Source organism: Lagopus muta, chromosome 6, assembly GCF_023343835.1.
Source record: "Lagopus muta isolate bLagMut1 chromosome 6, bLagMut1 primary, whole genome shotgun sequence".
Taxonomy (NCBI): domain Eukaryota; kingdom Metazoa; phylum Chordata; class Aves; order Galliformes; family Phasianidae; genus Lagopus; species Lagopus muta.
In genome coordinates, this window is record NC_064438.1 from 33,198,127 (window position 1) to 33,218,200 (window position 20,074).

Consider the following 20,074-nt stretch of genomic DNA (forward strand, 5'->3'; position numbering starts at 1 on the left):
AGATCTTCACAACATTAGAATGATTGAAAATGAGATCACAGTGGTTTTCATTTCTACTGATTCTAGAGATAAGTGTTTTATACGTTATTTTGTTCACCAGAAAACTTCAAACCATTTTTTAAGTTTACTCCAAGCATAAAAAGAAAAATAAAAGAACAGTTTAATTGGGAAGTTTGTACCTAGAATTAGAAATTACCTGATAGAAATCCTCATCTTCAGAAGTCATGACTTGAAATTCTCAAGCTGAGTCTACAGTTGAAACATAAAAATAGAATACATAACTAAAAATATGTATTTTAAACTGATACATAACTAAAGTTATATATACTTCCATCTATGGCCCCACTATGAGATAAATTTCTAAAGAAAAAATAAGGATTTTGGCAGGTTAATATCTTAACTAGAGATTTACTTCTAGAGCCAATGAGTAGGATACTCTGTTTTTTTATTTTACAGTGATTTCATGGAGATTTTAACACAATTATTTTCATTGTATCTGGGGCATAGTTCCTTCCTTGCTATTTACAGACTAGATTTATTTTCTAGGAACTGTTTGGTTTTCAGAAGGAAAAAAAAAAAAGTAGAAAATAATTTTCACCAACACATCAAATAAGAGAAAAAAAAAAAAAGAACAAAGAAAAAAAAACCTCTTTCTACATGTTTTGATTTGGGTTTTTTTGTGTTGTGTTTTTTTTTGTGTTCCCTCTCCTCCCACTTCTACAACCCCCATCCCCCCGCCCCGGTAACGTATAAGTAGGAATATATTGGTAGTGTTTGGGGAAAAACGTTAGATATTTACTATGCTTAGACACAGTAATTTGTCTGTAAAAATGAATGGGATCCTTCTCATGACATTAAAAATATACTTTTATTTATACTTTTATTCTGCCGTGGCAATAACAAATACTAGAATTTTAATTATTTAATTATGACTACATGCACTTCTGTGTGCAGATATGGCCCACATGATGCACTCCAATACTGGATATTATTTATTACCTAACACAGAGTCATTTTACACTTTTAATTCTTAAGCATTTGCAGGTGTTTTTCTGGTAAAGAAAAAAATAACAACAATAATAATCATGAACTTGAGACATATCAATGAGATTGTGAATGTTTTTGAAGATGTAATAATGAAGACTACAGGTTTTATTTTAACATTTATCCTTCTTAAACATTGTTTGCTTTTGGGTCTCGCTGGGAGTTAATCCAATACATGAGAATGTCTGTGCTCTCCTTGTGTTAATTTTTTGCTGTTTCGATGGAAGATAAGAAATCTCACATTTTCTAACGTGGCTTTTCATTTTGTCATTTATCATATCCTAGTGTCAAGAGACACAAAGCTCTTTAGCTGCCTAAGTAGCGTGCAGCTTCTCCAGAGCTCACTGTCCTGTATCCTCATATCTCATTCTTTATATTTTGCCTGATATTTTTCCTAAAAATATGATAACCAGAATAAACATTTAACTGTTAGTCTAATACATAGTCCATACAGATGGAAACACTGTTCTTTCCTATTAATGCATCAAAAATGCTTTAGTAAAATAACATCAGAGCAACTGTGATCTGAGCAATTTTGGTTGTATAGCAATTGTCATTATTCACAGAATAGAAAAGAGATCATTTCAGTTAGCTACATTTTAATCCATACAATAAATGTTAAAAATAAACATTTTAAAGGCATATTTAGGTACAGGTTAAATCCTTTATTAATATTCTCACCAATACCCCCATTTCTATTGTTGAAGAAATTAATCATTTCTTCCTGTTTTCCTTGTTTCAGAACAATCTCCTTCAAGAGTTCCTGACAATACATCTTTAGAGTAATTAGCCCTAATCAGACTCCTTGTTGTTGTATTTCAGCTTCAGCAAAGAACTGTCATTCTACATATTCCACTTTTTAGAACAGTTGTTTCCAACAAATTTTGATATCACTGAAATTACCATTTCTTTCTACGCTGAAATTTCATGTCTCCTGAAAGCCTAGGTTACACATTAACTAATAGAAACAGTAGCATCCTCAGTAAATACCTCTTCACAAGAAGGTGGTTCATTTCTGATAATTTATTGAAGGAAATAGCATTTTTCTCAAACATAAGATACTTGTTATTATAAAAATAACGTTTTTTTTAAGCATGTATGCTTAGAGTGAAATCCTTTTTAATTGGATGTTTTATCTGCATATATGTTAGAATGAAGATTGGTTAAGAATGAACTGGCAAAGGGGACATCAGTATTGCCTAGATTTGGGGCTAGTCCAAGAGCTATAGGTAAAAGAAGAGTTCTTTACAAAATGGACTGAATATGTCACAATGAAGCCTATGTAAATACAGAATGTTATCATTCTTTTCACCACTAATAGATTTCTGAAGATGGAAGATCTCACTGCACTGATGATTAAGTTAACAAGAGAGAAAGTGAGAACATTTTTTGTGCCAAATTTGGGGGGAAATGAAGACAAAGAACATGTTCAGCTGTAATAGTCTCTCATGCTGCCAAGGACAGAAAAAAAAAATCAAAGCCATAATTTATATAAGCTCTTATAGTATAACCTGAAAGTCCTTTTTGCTAATGTCTTCTTTAATAAATGATACTCAAGGACAATCCACTTTCACTGTTCATATGAACAGGTAATAAAAACATGAATTGCTGATTACTGCAATATGAATAAAGATCCAGACCTACATAGTGACCACCATACATTCATGTGAACGTTCTTTCCTTACCATTAGTTCCAGTGGCTTTGGAAGGCGCATGTGAGTAACCTAACCCAATGCATTACACCTTGGAATTCTAGAATACCTGTAGACATGGGAAATAAATAAATAAAATAAAAAAGATGCCTTTGTCTGCTGCTTTTTCATAAAATCATAAAATTCTGAGCAAATTAAATTTACATGAACCTAAAGGTTTTAGCTGTATTGTTCATTGTTTTTTTTCCTGTATGCCTTTGTGCCACAGCAGGAGAGTTACATGTCTTTGCAATATTAATATTTCTAAGCATCTAGCATCTCTTATATGAGTTCACAGAGAATTTGCAGTGAAGGCCTGTGGAGGGGGGAAAAAATAAGTAAAATTAGTTTAAAACAAGATTCAAGGAATAAATTCCAATATAAAGCAAACCTGCAAATCTGTTTCAATAGTGCACTGATTTCAGTTGGAAGTTTTAAGTGTGTTCCCTAAGTGAAATTGAACAAACTCGAGCAGAGTGGAATGGTCCAGCAGAGAACATACATCACCAAGTAATTCATTGCTTTAATTCACATAACTAGTTTACCATATACACACATAGACACACATAAATACATACAAGTGAGTTCTCAACTCTGTCTTTGAGGATTTACACAGAAAAACAAATCTGTGCAATCTAAGAACATATCGTAATTGCCTATCTATTGGAAGTTATAAATTAATAAAATGAAATCATGTCAGTCTTCATCACTGATTTAAAAATATACACTATTTCAAAGAAGAAAGGGGATGTAATTCCCTCCTCATCACAATTCTGGGGACAGGGAGAATGGGAAAAGGCTCATTTCACAAATGATTTTGTGTTTAATATTTAAAATGAAATGCCTAATTTAAGATTCAAGATTGACTTTTTTATTGTTCCCTGAGTATTTGATTCTGTCATAGGAAAACTGTGCATCCTAAAAATAATTATAGATGAGTTTGACTACCCAGCAAATATTTTTCTTCATTCTGTATTTTAATTGATTTAGTGGTTTGGTTTTACCTTTTTTGATGAAAACTACTCAATGATACACTGACTGAAAATGTTATTCAATTCCCAGTGTTTGATTCTTTTCAGGATTTAGAAGCCAGCTTACTTCACGCTATAGTATTAGGCAACTTTAATTCATTTAATTGCCTCAGAAAGTATCTAATACTTAAAATATTACGCAAAGGTATAAACATATAAAAATTTATGAATTTTAATGTTTACAGTTAAGTGTAAACTTGTAAGAAATAAGCATATGCTGCAGATGAGGCTTTTACAGAATCACAAAATTGTAGGGACTGGAAGGGACCTCCAGAAATCAATAAGTCCAACCCCCCTGCAAATCTGTCTGCATAGGTAGGCATCCAGGCAGGTCCTGAATATCTCCAGAGAAGGAGAATCCACAACCTCTCCATCACCCTCACTGTGAAGAAGTTCCTTCACATATTGGTGTGGAACTTCCTATGCTCCAGTTTAAGGCCATTTCCCTTGTCCTGCCCTCAGTGACCACTGAAAAGAGGCTGGCCATGTCTCCCACACTTCAGATACTTATAAATTCTAATCAGATCCCCTCTGAGTCTTCTTTTCTCTAGTCTGAACAGACCTAGTTAGCTCAGCCTTTCCTCATAGGAAGACACTCCAGGCTCTTTATCATCTTCATGGCCCTCTGCTGGACTCTTCAGGAGATCCTTGTGTTTTTTGTGTCAGAGAGACCTGGATACAGAATTGGAACTGGATACAAAACCCATGTGGTTTATTGTTGCCCAGCTCTCCTGTCTATCCACATCTTGCTGAAAAGGCAGCACAGCCTTCAGGTATGTCAACCACTCCTTCCAGCTATGTATCATCAGTGTACTTACTGAGAGTGGACACTATCCCCTCATCAAGGTAGTTGATGAAGATATTGAACAAGACCAGACCCAGCACCAATCCCCAGGGAACACCACTACTCACAGATCTCCAACGAGATTCTGCACTGCCAATCACAACCCTCTGAGCTCTGCCAGTCAGCCAATTCTCAATGCACCTCACTGTCCGCTCATCTATCTTACACTTTTTCAGCTTCAGTATCAGGATGTTGTGGAATACAGTATCAAAAGCCTTGCTGAAGTAAAGGTAGATGACTTCCACTGATTTCCCCCGATCTACCCAGCTGGTGACACCATCATAGAAGGTACGAAGTTGGTCAAGCATGATTTTCCTTTGGTGAATCCATGCTGACTATTCCTGAGGACCTTCTTCCCTTCCAATTATTCAGAGATAACATCTAGAACAAGCTGTTCCATCATCTTTCCAGGGACAGAGGTGAGGCTGACTGGGCTGTAGTTTCCCAGATTCCCCTTCTTGCCCTTTTTGAAGACTGGAGTGACATTGGCTATCCTTCAGTCTTCTGGCACCTCTCCTGTTCTCCATGACCTGTCAAAGATGATAGAGAATAGTTCAGCTATCACCTCCGCCAGCTCCCTCAGCACACATGGATGCATCCCACCAGGGCCCATAAATTTGTGCACATTGATCCCACCTAGATGCCCCTGGACCACCCCCTCCTCAACCAGAGGGATATTCACCATTTTCTCTCTCTCTTCCCTCCAGAAGTCCATAGGGGGACTCTTTGAAGCAAAGAAGGCATTCAGCATCTCCGCGTACTCAGCGTTCCCCATTACCAGGACATTTCTCTCATTCACCAGGGGACATATATTATCCTTAGTCTTCCTTTTATTATTAACTACTTTAAAAAAAACCTTTCTTATTATCCTTTACTTCCTTTGCCAGGTTCAGCTCCAGGTGAGCTTTCGCCCTCCTTGCCACTTCCCTGCAGGCCCTGACAACACTCCTATACTCCTCCCAAGAGGACTGGCCTTTTTTTCTACATTCCATAAACCTTTTTCTTCCCTTTGATCTCATCCACAAGCTCCTTGCTTATTTATGCAGGTCTCCTGCCTCCCTTCCCTAATTTCGTACTCTTGGGAATGCACCAATCTTGAGCTTGGATGAAGTGCTGTCTAAATGTTGCCCAACTCTCACGAGCCCCCTTACCTTCAAGCACTTTAGCCCATGAGATATCTCAAAATAGGTCCCAGAAAAGGTCAAAGTTGTCTCTCCAGAAGTCCAAGGTACCAATCCTACTTTGTGCCTTACTTCTTCCACACAAAATCTTGAACTCCACAACCTCATGATCACCATATCCCAAGTTACCCCTAACCTTCACATCCCTAACAAGCCCATCCTTGTTGGAAAGAACAAGGTCCAGAAGCACCCCCCACCTTATTGGCTCCTCTACCACCTGAATCAGAAAATTATCTCAAGTGCCCAACAGATATTTTGATGATTGAAGTCCCCCATGAGAACCAGTGCATAGGATTGCAAGGCTACTTCCAGCTGCTTGTAGAAGGCTTCATCAACTTCATCCTCCTAGATCTGGTGACCTGTAGTACACCCCCACAGTGATGTCAGCCATATCAGCATGCCCCTTAATTCTCACCCACAGGTTCTCCACAAGTTCTTCCCCTCTCCCAGGTGGAGCTCATTAGATTCTAGTTGGTCTCTCACATAAAGGGCAACTTCTCCCCCTTGATATCCCAGCCTGTCTTTCCAAAAAAGGTCATAGCCCTCCATGACAGAATTCCAGTCACGCGAGCTGTCCTACCACTTCTCCATGATGCAGTGATATCATGGCCCTGAGGCTGTGCACAGATCTCCAGCTCATCTTGTTTATTTCCCATGCTACATGGATTGGTATACATACACTTAAGGGAAGCAGCAAGTGCAGTTACAAGAAGATTTTGGATGGGACTGTCAGCAACGTGACCTTCTCTGGGGAGTTCTCATGTGATCCTATGGGACAGCTCAGAGGCTTTTCCCTGCAATCTCCAGTAGTTACAACATCCCTCATTCTTTGTGACATCTAACTCCCTTCCTTTTCCCTTCAGATCTAGTTTAAAGCCCTAGCAATCAATCCAGAGAGTTTTCTCCCCAAAACACTTGTGTCCCACTTGCTTAGAGTCCATCAGGAGCCCACATGCCTGGTTTCTCAAAGACATGCCCAAGATGAAAATATCCAAAGCCTTGATCAAGACACCATCCCGTCAGCCAGTCATTTACCTGACATGTTCTCCTCCATCTTCCTGGATACCAGCTACCCATTAGAAGGACAGAGGAGAATTCTATCGGCATCCCTTTGCATCCTTTCAAGGGATGCAAAGTCCTTTTTAACATTCTTTACTTTCCTCATTGCAGCATCCTGGGACCCATCCTGAATGACAATGAAAAGATAGTAGTCTTCTAGTTTAATGAAGTTTGTGGTAGAGCCTTCCTAATGTCTCTAACATGTGCCCCAGGAAGACAGCACACCTCTCTGGAGAGATGATTATACAGGCAGCAAATGGGACTTCAATGTCCCCCAGTAAGGAGTCCCCAATTACTAAGACACTCCACCCTTTTTTGGTGGCACTGCTATTTCAGAAACTCAACAGTAAACTTCCCTGGTGCTATATATGTTTATAGCCTTGGTCTTGAATGGTTTCTTTTATTTTGTTTTATGTAGTTTTAACCTTGTTATCTGTGTTATATTCTTTTTTGTAAGTGTTAGACTCCTCTATACAAGGTGAAGTCAAACAGCTACAGCTGTACATATTGGTGGATTTAAATGTTATGATAGATCTTTAAATTTCTATTTTCAGTAAAAACTAGGGTGATAAGCACTTGTTTTCAAGGTAGATGGGCTCTTAATATATCTTCTGGCAAGTAAAATATTTTCAAAACTAAACCCTCAAACTTAATGTTAAGTAGCTCACTCTCAATCAGGAAAAAAAGAACTTCCTTTCTAAGAGAAAAATTCTAAATGGGATCTATAATAGTTATGCAACTCTTTCAAATAATAATACAATCTGAAATTTTACTTTCCCTCACTTTCCCCATCCACAGTCCTTTCGATAAGTCACGCTCAGACTAGGTGTATTTTCACCAGGAAGAACTTTTAAAAACACAGCACTAAACATTTCAGGCTTCGTTTACTTGATCATGGAGTAAAGAAGAATAATATATAGAAGAAAAAAAAAAATGGAAATGGTAGTTCACAGTTCTCAAATCAGTTTTACGGAACCAGTATTTGACATCCGAAAAACTACATTATTCTTCCCAACAGAAGAACATTTCTTTACTGCGGAAATTATGCAGTAACTTACAGAAAAAAGCACCAGCAGTTGCTTTCCAAGTCCTCATAAACATATTCTTTGTCAGTCGCAGACACCAAATAACACACCACAATCAATTCCTCAGATCACCACGAAGCAATGGAATTCTTCCTTCTACACACATTTTGAGCTCAAATCTACTAGCTATCATTATTCTTTTTCTCTTTGAATGTTCCGATTTGCAGAAAAATGGCTAATTTGTCATTTGAATAATCAAAAGGCTTTTCACAGAATCACAGAATTGTAGGGGTTGGAAGGGACCTCCAGATATCATTGAGTCCAACCCCCAGTTTTTCAGTTACTATTCTAATTTAACTGAGCAGGGAAAACAATCCTCCAAAAGCTATTGTTGCAAGCAGTCTTTGTGCTTGAACTGTTCTGCTTCAGCTGCATCACCATTCATCACCTCTCTTCCTGAAGGCGCAACTGATAGGAGAATTTAACTTTCCTTTTGCTGGCAATTTCCAAAGCACACAAGGTTTAGAAGCAGGCTAGTACCAAATGGAGGGTCAGATGCTGAGGAATATTCTAGGAATGAGCATTCCCAGACAGACGACTACATCGGAGTTGTTCTAAAGATACCTTCATTTGCAAAAGGATTTCTGCTACAGCTATGTCTCACTCCAATTTATAGGAGAGAGATGAGGTTCTTTTATTATCTATATACCCGGCATGAGATTAAGAAGCAACGGTTCAAATGTTGGTCCAACCAGTTTATTACAAATCTTAATTAGGGAAATGTGGAAGGGGAGAACGGACACTATTATGAATTAGGGTGATGGGGAAGGGAAGGAAGGCGATAGAGAAGATAGAAAAGAAGAAGCAAGGAGTCTTTACAGGAAGCAAGAGGGACATAGTCACCACCATGGATCCAGCGAGGTTCGTAGTTCCGTCTTTGATCTTCAGTAGTGGTGGGTCGTCGGGCATTGTTGTTCTATTGATGACGATGACAACGAAGCACAACGACGAACATGGTGATGATGGCCCCTTTTCAATAGTTTCAAAGTGGTCGAGTCAGCTGTCTTTGGAGTGACAGCTCAAATCCAAAGTGGTTGAGTCAGCTCTCCTTTGAGTGGCAGCTTCTGGCTCTGGGATCTCAGCAGAAACTCCTTTGTTCCCATCTTCCGGGCCTTGCCAGCAGATAAGAGGGAGCAGGAATGCCCATCTGCATCCTGTTTTTCACAGAACATGATGGTATCATTCCCCAATTTTCCCACACCTAGCTGGAGCTGTTTAGTCACAGGCCAGATCTTCTGCCAGTAAACACTCCTGAGCATTCTCATCCGCTCTTAAGCAGCTCTGGAGGAAGGGGCTTTCAAATGTTCCCAAAGCGATATCGATTGTTAAACAGTTAGCACCCATCAGTTGTCTCCTCAACAAATCACTCAGAGTCTTATCACAAGAAATACCTCAGAAAGCAAGCTTTGAGCCAAAAAAAAACAAAGAAGGATTCTCACAAGCCAGTCTGGGAAGTTTGTTTTTAAAAAAAAACCAACTAGTAGAAACTGCTTTATCAGGGAGAAGAGAAAAGCAGTGTTAACCTAATGATTCAAGTAAAGCTGTTAAAACTTCGTCTCACACAAGCACAAGAAAAGTGAGGGCACGACAGATGCTTTGATTAAATCATTTTAATTCCATATTTCTCATGAATATATTGAATTTTGCATTATTAAGCTAAAGTACAGACATTATAAATTTAAAACTTTTATAAATCAAGTGGAATTATGGACATCCCTTTCAGTAAGCTACCAGTTTCGCTGTTAAAGCACAGATTCAACTTCATCACGAATGTGTGTGAGAAAAACAGCCAACCTTCCTAAATCGCAGCATCTATTTTTTGTAGATAAAATTGAATTTGATGAGATTTAACAAGTAAATTGGTAGCTAGTTTTATGTCACAGTAATTATAAAATTGCCCTCCATGCATAAATTAAGCATTTTTGAACCAGATAGAATTAAAGAAGCTTGTTTGGATAAATATATTTATCACAAATTTGTCTCAGAAATTTACTACCTTCTTAAAATTTAAAAAAAAAAAAAAAAGAAAGAAAAAGGAGACCTAAGCCTATGACAGCATAATTGAAACAGAAAGTGATACTTGCTAGTATAAATTACAGTTAGAATATGGAACTCATTGTCACATGGCTTTTTAACTGTCCAAAGTCCTCAAAAGAAGATGTTAAAAAAAATCATGGAAGAAAGTTCCACCAAGACCTGTCAAACAGATCTATCAAGACCAATGGAAAAGTTATATCTAGCAAGAAAACTCTGAGCTGCTGATTCCCAGATGCTGGAGGGAAAGTTTCAGTTTGTTTTTCCTCATATCTCCACTAATATTTCGTAGTGATCTTTGTCAGAGAGGAAAAGCTGGAGTAGGATGAACACTTCAGTATGGCCCAGGTTAGTCACTGTTGTGTTCTTAACTTAGATTATATTTAAACATAGTTGAAACATCAGGGTTCTTTTAAAGAGGTAATATGGAAAAGGCTTAATTAAACAAACTGTTAAAAAGAAAGAAAACTGGATGGGGCCCTGGACAGCCTGGTCTATTGGTTGGGACCTCTGTCCAAGGCAGGGAGTTGGAACTAGATGATCTTCAAGCCACTGTATGATTTTATGTGAGGTTTTTCTTTTTTTTTTTTTTTTTTTTTTTAATTAACAAAGTTTTCAGACAAAATAAATAATAAATTCAGGAAGCATTAATAGTGTAAGTACATATATATATGTGTGTGTGTGTGTATATATATATATATAATTACACTTATATATATATATATATATATATATATATAGTAAGGCCTGTAACCTCTACACCAAGTTACCTGTTATATGAAGAAAAGGGCAGTTTGACTATATTGTCTGCATATAAGTGGAATTATCTTCCCTTCCTTGTCCTGATAGTTGTTTGGTGGACTTTTTTTAACTAGTAGTACACATTTACTGCACAGAAAGGATGAAGAGTTTTATCATTACTGTCAAAAATCTAGCACCACAGAATTAATACAGAATAAATCAATGTGTTATGTTTCTTCAAATTAAAGCTAGTGAGACATAATTTCACTTAAGACGTCCTATTTCAGCTTTGAAAGATTTATTTCTCCAAAGGAGAAACTCTGCTGAAAATTTAAAATCTCAATTACAAATCAAGCCAGACTTATTAAATGAACTGAGTAACTTTGATAATTACTCCTTTAGTAAAAATATTTTGAAGCTGTGTTTGAAATAGACATCTTTACACATTCAGCTTTGAGTAAGACTCCTAAAACTTTCAAGTACTCTCTTTTACTACTTCTTCACAAAGAAAATAGTAAGTCTTTGTGCTGATTTCAAGTACTTGCAACTGAAGTGCTCGGGCATCTTCACAAGCAAACAAATTTAAATAGTTAAATGTGTTATTGTTTATTTTAAATGACTTCATGGCTCTGATTCACATGCTTTGTTTCTAAATATGCAGAAAATATTTTTTAAATAATACAACTACAGATTCTTTGACCAGAAAGAAACAATAACATTGAACAACCCAGAAAAATCTTTATAGTTGAGTTGACCATGGGACAATGGTCTTTCAACTCTGCAGGTGCAGATCCTCATTATACAAATTGGGAAATTATCAAAATATGAGGCTGCTATCACTTGTAGTTACGGTAAAATTGGAATGTTGACAAATTAGTTTTTGCAGGTGTGTAGCCTTTCTGAAGGTTTTAGTATGCAAACACTATTTAAATTGTTAAAGGCTTGCTCCCAACTACTTGAAGCCTTTTCCTTTATAGGCTCCACATTCAATAAAAAAGAATGTAGGCAATTCAAAAATAGTCAGTGTTTGTTAAGTTCAATGCATTGTGAATGTACTATCTAAAATTAAAATGCCATGATTTTGACCAACCTACCTGATGAAGAGTCCTCGGAGTTCACTAAAACTTTGATTTTCCAGTTAGCTTATTTTATAGCTAGAGCATTAGAAGTCATCGAAACTATAACCTACAAGATAGGTCAGTCAGATCACTTCTATTAGTCTACTGTGTACAATTCAATATTGTAAACCAGAGTATCCACAGAATCATATTTTAGATTGTTCCAATCAAATAGTTTAACCTTGAGCCTACTAGAAAAACAATGGTCTCATAATTAATCACTGGGATATGTGTTTTAATTCATATGTTTATTCATTTACTGTACACCATAAAGTTTGTTGTCATTGTGGTAGAAATGATCAGGAGATGCAGAGCAGCAGAGGCAAAAAGACATTCAGTATAGAGTTAGGGTAATTTTGTTCTTTAATCAAACTTACCTGTCGCAAAAAGAGTTCTTCAAAACAGCCAATTCCTCAAAAATAGTCTAAGAATCTGTGCCATTAGTTTTAACCATACTGTAACTACAAACAAATACTGATAATATATTCCTATGCATTCCATGTAATTAGTCTCACTTTCATACTATGCTTGTCTCTGGAAAGAGAATACATGCTGCTGTGTGTCCTCTGGGAGCGAAGGAAAGTCAGTTTGCCTCTTTGTGTTGTTTGAAAGTGACAACTGTAATGCACTATTTGATTATTATGAACAGAAATTACAGTAGGTGACAAAGGTTTCAAGAGAGCAAAAATATTTCCCTCTGTCTAAAAGAAGTACAAAATGAGACTAGATCTACTGTCTTGTGTAGTCTGGTGCACAAGTCAGTGGCAGAGCCGACAACCCATACATCTTCAATTTTCAAATGTTACTGTTTGTAAATGCTAACCTTGTTATTGCAAGGACTGATCTCTGACTAGGGCCAATTCATGATTGAATTCTGCAAGAGATTCATCTGCAAGTGGTTTAAGAGGGAAATCTGGGGGCTAAATCTATATGCTGGCTGCATAAACGTATAGGACTCAACCACTACAGTTACTGATGTAAAATCAGAAATTAGCTTCCTTAAAAGTATTAATTAGACTTAAAACTTAATATAGAACCACAACTCTATTCCTTTACTCCAAATGAAGTATTTCAAGAATCTTTCTTGTAGTAAAGAAGTTTCAATAAATAACTAAAACTGTACCTGTCTGCGGTGCGAGCAAGCTACTGCTACTCTTGCGGAATCCAGACCAGCTGATATTCACAAAGTTGAGGAAAGACCACTAGAAGAGTTACTCAAGCAAAGCAACACAGAAAAATTAAGAGTGACTAACAAAGTGCAGCTGCTACCAGTGGTGACATGAATGATGAATATAAAGAACTGCTGAAAGGTTTTTATTAACTCAAGATGCTGACAGCTAGAAAACAGCTGGAAACATGAAAGTAGTCCTTCATTCTAGCAAAAAGCAGTTTTTAAAAAAGATTTTCTAGTGTAGAATGTAAAACAGATCATTGTACCTGTCATTTAACCTTGAAAATGTGAAAGAAAATCTACCTAGCAAAATATGTAACTACTCTGTATGTGAGGGTAATTGTTGCTACAGCAACTATTACCTCTAGTAATAATTTACAGTCATCACTGAAGTACTAACATCACAGTTGCCCAGAAAGAGGATTATTTGGCTAGGATTTTCTGCTGAAAGTGCATCTTCAACAAAATTCCGGAGGACTATCATCCCCATGGGTGATTTATTTCTTATGGTAGCTTCAAACATTATGATAGCATAGACTGTCAAGCAGTCACACTTCTAAAGGTAAGGATGCCTGGTAGAATAAATATCCCAGGAACAATCAACATTTATCAGAATTCTGTTTCAGCTGAGGAGTACAAGAGACCAAGCAAAGCCACTTGAAAAGAGAAACACTGTAAGAAATGTCAGTTCAGCTATGCTAGAAAACTCCTCCATGATGTTTCAGAGCTTCTGAGTACAGAGTTTAAAATCACTGAATTGTATACACACTTGACTTAACAGGAACAGACCTAGAGGCAACAAGAAGCAATATAAGCTCTCATACTATGTTAACATGCTCTCCAAGGAAGAACTGTAAAGTGACACACAAGGCTATGCTACAGCCAAGCAGTATTTCTGTGAGACAGAATGATGTATGTCTCTCTGAAAGTTATGTCTCCTATTTATTTCCATGGAAACTGCCACAGAAACTTCCACAGATACAAAGAGTAAAATAACACTAATTGATCAAGCAAATTCTCAGCTACAAAGCACTATATTTCAGTGTTGACATCACCATTAGCTACGCATATCTGCCAGCAAGGAAAACAAGCCTGTATGCAATGCTCGCAAAAATTTGCATAAACAAAGGTGACCCATTGTTGCAACTGCTGACACACACCACTCACCACTATGCTCACATCCACAGTGTGGTCTCCATCAACATTCAGCAAGAATCAGTTAATGTCAATGAATTGCCATTTTTTCCTCGTGGAGAAATTCAGTAATGCACATTTGTTTCATACACACTTCCATGTCAGACACAATTTTGTCAGACTGCCACTCTGCTGCCAGCAGTCAACAGCAACAAAGAAGAATATTAGCAAGAAAGTTCAGACTCTAATGCCATACCACCACCATCAGCCTCTGATATCATGGGCCAACAGAATAAAATAGGAGGCATTACTTCAGGAGCAGCCCTCATACATCAGATTACCCCCCAGCAAGTCATATAGGTAAATTTTAATGTGTTAGATAATGGTCTGATTAAGAAAACACTTGGAGAACTTAGGAGAGTACTCCATTTCCATGCATTAGGTGCCAGAAGCAAAAATTTTCCTGACTACAATTTGATTAAAGTAGCATCTAAGGATCTAACTATAGCTATTTTTTTAATATGCTATAGGTTATTTCAGGTTGTAAGAATGCCCTCTCAGTTTATGAATGTGTGTCACCTATTAGGTAAAGTTTAATAATTAAATAACAATAATAAATAGTAACAAAATCATTGATGAAACAATAAGAAAAGGGGGCGGAAAGTACTTTCCCATCTGAGTTAGGGCAGAGCTACAGGAAGTCTTCACTTTCCATCACCTTCCCAGAAAATATAATAGGTGAAAGCAGATAAAGCTTTAAGTCTAAAATATGACTGTGAACTGGAAAATCCCTGTTGAGCAGGAAAAAGTTTAACTTTTGGCAGGCATGGTTATTTGAGATACAACAGCTTACAGTTTGTGGCTGATTTGTCAAACATCAACTGTTTCTTGCAGGGGACATTCTCTTGTATTCACTTGACTTGCAGGTCTACTATGGAAGCTTAACATACAGCAGTCCTGATTTCAGCTGGGACAGAGTTGATTTTCTTCAGTGTCTGGTATGACGGTATGCTTTAGATATAGGAGATAAAACAGTGTTGGTAACAAAACGGTGTTGTTGCTGAGCAGTGCTGTACAGAGCTAAGGATGTTTCCCTTTCTCAGTTTTTCTACTGCCCTGCAAGTAGGTAGACTGAGGGAGCACCAGAAGGTGGAAGAGGACAGGACAAGGACAGATGACCTAAACTGGCTAAATGAATATTTAGTCACTTGCTTTCTGTATATATAGATATATTATTACTGTTACTACTATTTCTCTCTTCTTTTTTGGTCTTAGTAAACAGTCTCAACCTGTGAGTTCTAGCTTTTCTTTCCAGTTCTCTCCCTCATCCCATTGGGAATGGGAGAGTGGTGAAGAGTGAAGGGCTGAGCGGTGTTAAGCTGCCTGCCAGGTTAAAAAAAAATCAAATCTTGGCAAAACAACCTAAACAAGTTTCTTTTTAGAAAGCTGTTTAGAATTTAAATAGAGCAAAGTCGACAGCAATGTTACAATGTGAGAAAGAGGCTGAAAAAAAGGTCTGAGAAGAGTCCGAAGGAAATTACAAGAGGGAAAAGTTTGAATAGACACCAGAAGAGCTTAGAAAAGTATATGGTTTATCTTCCTTTTGTACAACAGACTATAACATAATTCTAGGTCAACTGAGGTGAGAGAAGACAAGAAACACCTTGCCCATCTTCTTCAAACTAAGTGAATATCCGTGATCTTCTAAAAACATGATCTTGATGAAAATGTATTGCTGTTACAAAATGTGGTTTTGAAGTGACTGAAATAATTTCTGTTTATCCCTGTAAGTGCAAGAATGATATGTTCCAAAACTTCATAGAAAAGCATTCTGAATAAGCACATTTGCTTACAGCTACTGGCTGCTTATCTGATTAGTTTAAACTGTTAACCACAAGGCTCTTGACTTCAGTAGGAGTCAGAAAAAAAGATGCACACAATACAGCATTAACTTGGAAACCAGTGGAGATGACCACAATTTCCTTCAAGTCTCAGGAAAAAAAAAAAACAAAAAAAAAAACTTCTGTTTTAGAACACTGGAGTATCACTAAGCATTTCTAACCATTCAGAGAGCAACAAACAGAAATACCCTAACGTTTCTGTTTTTACTCTAGAATTGCTGAAATGTTTATCAAAAATCTGGAGATACCTCAACATATTTCTTCAAAATGTGTACCTTTCCTGAACAAGATTTTTGCTTGTTTATGGAGTTTTTTAGATTATTGTTTGGTTGGTTTTGTTTTTAAAATTTTCTCTACATGAACATCAAAAATATAAAATAAAATAATAAATAAAATAAAATAATAAATAAAATAAAATAATAAATAAAATAAAATAATAAATAAAATAACTGTAAAGACCACAGAGATGTTCAATGTCAGCAGTTTACCTTTTGAAATCCAGAATTTTTTCTTTTTTTTTTTTTTTTTTTTTTTTTTTTTTTTTTTACACTGATGTAACAAACTAAAATGCTTTAGTAAAAAGAAAAGGTAAAAGATGACACATGGAAGCAGACAATGACTAGGAATTCAGTATGTTGACTGAACTATCTATGGACAAAAGAAAGAGCTGTAGATTTTATCTGCTATATTCTTTGCAAACTAAACTCATATTTTTTCCTCACTGAAATATGCCCATTATATGTGGAATCTCTCCAGCAGCACACCTCAAAAATATGACAGAAGGAAATAATCACCTACCATGATGCAGAGAGAAAACAAAATGTAAAAGTTCAGCTCATTAGTGATCTGAACAAAAGATGAACTGTGAGGTAAGAACACTTGTTGGTGAAGTTATTAGAGAGAGATAAGACTGCAATCTGGGTCTTACAAGCGGAGCCACATGCATATTCACTATTCATTAAGATAAGCAGAAACCATCATTTACTCATTAATACACTATTTTTAGATATAATAGCAAATCGATGCTGTAAAGAAATATATTAAGCTTATTTAAAAAACAGAAAACTTGCCTATCCACTTTCAAAGTCTGGCAATACATACGTATTTCTGATGTATTTATTGTATGATGAACGTTGCTTTCCAACTCTTTTTTTTTTTTAAACAGTTATGAAAGACCATTAGTTCAGTCCTCATAAATATTAAAAGGACTTCAAAGCCCACATCTCTAGAAAAAAGATTTTGAAGTTCTTATCCTGAGTGACTAAACGACATCACATTCAGCAAGTGCAAGAAAAAAAAATATTTTAGAAGTGTTGTGTCTGGCACAGGTCTCTCTGACAGGCCTAGGCATACAGCATGTAAAAACTAAAAGCTGCTGGAGTATAGCTAAATGCTGTTATCCAAGCTGTCATAACTGTATTGCAGTTTAAAGATATTTCCTGACAAGAAAATTGAGAAAGCTGTCTGGCTAGTAAATCAAAACCTTCCTCCATTTTCAGTGGCCAACCAACAGATGCAGTTTAGGTCACAGATGGTGTTTTTCATGGTTTGGTCTCCACACACATCTTCAGCATGAGTACTTTTTTACCGCTTAGAGTGAATTCTTTTTAAAATCCTGGCCAGCACAGCAAACTATCCATAAACTGCTGTTAATTTCAGAAGATAGAAAGTTGCTAAACAGAAAAGGTTCAGAAGCATAGACTGTATTTTAATGATCTCATAATTTGAGATGACAGCACATTTTGCTGTGAAATATGTTGTATGATTACAACCCCTTAGGGATATTTAAGAGAAGCAGAAATGCCATCAAACACAGAAGGTAAATAAGGACTCAAAGATCAAAAGATAGAATATTAGAGCATTTAATTGGTATAGAATCCTAGTTAAAACCTCAAAGTAGGTTAAACACTCCACTAATAGGTGCTGCTCGTTTCTCTATTTTCCCCTATACTTCACAAAATTGCTTCTTTTGTCTTTCAACTATGCTCCATGTAAGGGGACTCCCCCAATTAAGGCAGTATAGAACTCGCAGAAAACTTCAGAGATGGTCTCTCAGCTCCTGAATATGCATCAAAACCTTGCATCAAAAGTGTGGAGCACTGTGAAACTAAGAACATGACATGCTCAACTTTAAGTGAATTTCCTCTTTTTTTCCTCTTCAAAACCAATGCGCACAGATGAAAATGATCAAATTAATTTTCATTATTATTGCAAGAAGTAAATGGTAGTCAATGCGCTATTTAAACCAAAGGATATTTGGAGTGAACTTCATACAAACTGTCCCTACGAAATTGTACAGAGCAATTCTGAGAAAATCAGAAGCTGACAGCTACACATGAGACCAAAAGTACTCTGTAACAGTCTGTGGAAGACAATGTTCTTTTCTCCCTCATAAGAGAGCTCAGTGTGAAGGAAGCTCAACAAGTTTTTGAAAAAATTCTTCACATTAATGAATATGACTGTAATCACTGACCTTGGAAATACTTTCTGACCCTTTATTCCTCTAAGAGAGAATAAAACTCACTAGAAAAAATATTAATTAAAGTTTTAGGGAAAGAAATGAACAAGCTTCATAAATAATTTTTTTTCCTATATAAGGAATTAATTATAGCATTTTCATTTCCTGTTATTTCAGTAAGGCAACAGATCTGATGAAGCAAGAGGAATGTCAAATTATTGATGAGCTAGCAGGCCTAGTTCACTTTGATTTGAGAATGATAAAAGGGTAGAAAAGAGTTTAACATCCTGGAGAACATACACCAGACAAAACACAATTGGTTCTGATTGCTTTTGTTTGTTTGGATTTTTTTGCAGCTTATAAAATTTCACACCATAACTAAACTCTTAATCCTTAGCCTGCAAGTGTTCTGTAAATTCTTCATGAAAAATTGCAAGCGTTCTGGAGATTTCTATGTATATGATCATACAGAAAATTTATTCTTTCAATGCTTCACTGATCAATATCTTAATGAAGAAGGAGCGAATGACTTGTGATAAAAAAGGAAAAAACTTTGGATAATACTAGAGTAAGAGAGAAGGAACATGTCCAGAGCTCTTTACCACTGACATTCTGTGTGAATTCTTGATTAAGTACTCCAGAAAAGTACATAGTAAAAGTACTATTGACTGGATTCCCAAAAATCATTTAATCACCTAACTCATTAAAAGTGAGTAGATGACTTCATTCTAGTCTTTTTAGAATTATCAGCAAGTCATTTACTTCGCAATCTCAAAGATGCATTGACATCTAATTTCCATTATAAACCATTCATATCACCAAGATAAAAATAAGTAGTTGCTAACAGTGACTGAGAAAAATCTTTCAACATCTATAGAGTAGTAATGAAAAACATATATGCAGTACTACAAAAAATAGTGATTACATCAGTTAATGAAAAATAAAATGTACATCATGGTAGCTCCGTTAACCATTTTTCCATTTTTCATCTTGAGTTTCCAAATGAGACATTCATTGGCTTTATAAACAGTTTTTTATTATTTCAATAAATCTAATGGTTTATTATCAAAACACTATAATATCATCCTGCAAAATCAAGTACTTTCTAAATAACTGCTTCAAAGGACAATGAGGGTGTATAGAGTTGCATAAATTGACAACAGCATACATGCCTAAAGGATTCTTGTGACATATATACGTCCTCTGTTAGGGAACTGCTGGTCCATTAATAAGTTCCCATTAAAATTATGTGCTTTAAAAATATTTCTTTTCCCAAAAACTCTGTCAGTACAACTGGAGTATTTGAAGGATCATTGTTTCAAACTGAAGAATGTAACAGTAATGGTAATATAATTATAGTAACAGTTATAAAATCAGCCCCTTCAAATAAAACATGAATAAAAAAAATAAAAAATAAATAAATAAATAAATAAAGATACAAATTCAGCTATATTAGCTCCATTGAAAGCTAGGGAAGTCGCAGAGGGCTTGGCTTCATTTAATGGATTCACAGCATCTATTTCAATCCACACAGAAAACTATTACTTTTTGGAGGAGCAAGCAAAGCAAAGAAATTATGGAA

The 20,074-nt window shown here is 36.1% G+C and overlaps 1 long non-coding RNA gene across 15 annotated transcripts in view; it reads right to left on the reverse strand.

Moving 5' to 3' along the window:
- LOC125694641 (uncharacterized) overlaps positions 1–20,074 on the reverse strand; it is a 156,116-nt gene that overhangs the window by 9,211 nt on the left and 126,831 nt on the right. For 14 of the 15 annotated variants that reach the window (XR_007377645.1, XR_007377639.1, XR_007377643.1 and 11 more), the window contains 2 exons: positions 2,730–2,805; positions 197–249 (listed from right to left, as the gene is read on the reverse strand). This is a non-coding gene — a long non-coding RNA (uncharacterized LOC125694641). The remainder of the gene's footprint in view (positions 1–196; positions 250–2,729; positions 2,806–20,074) is intronic. The other variant, XR_007377649.1, reaches the window with a different exon arrangement.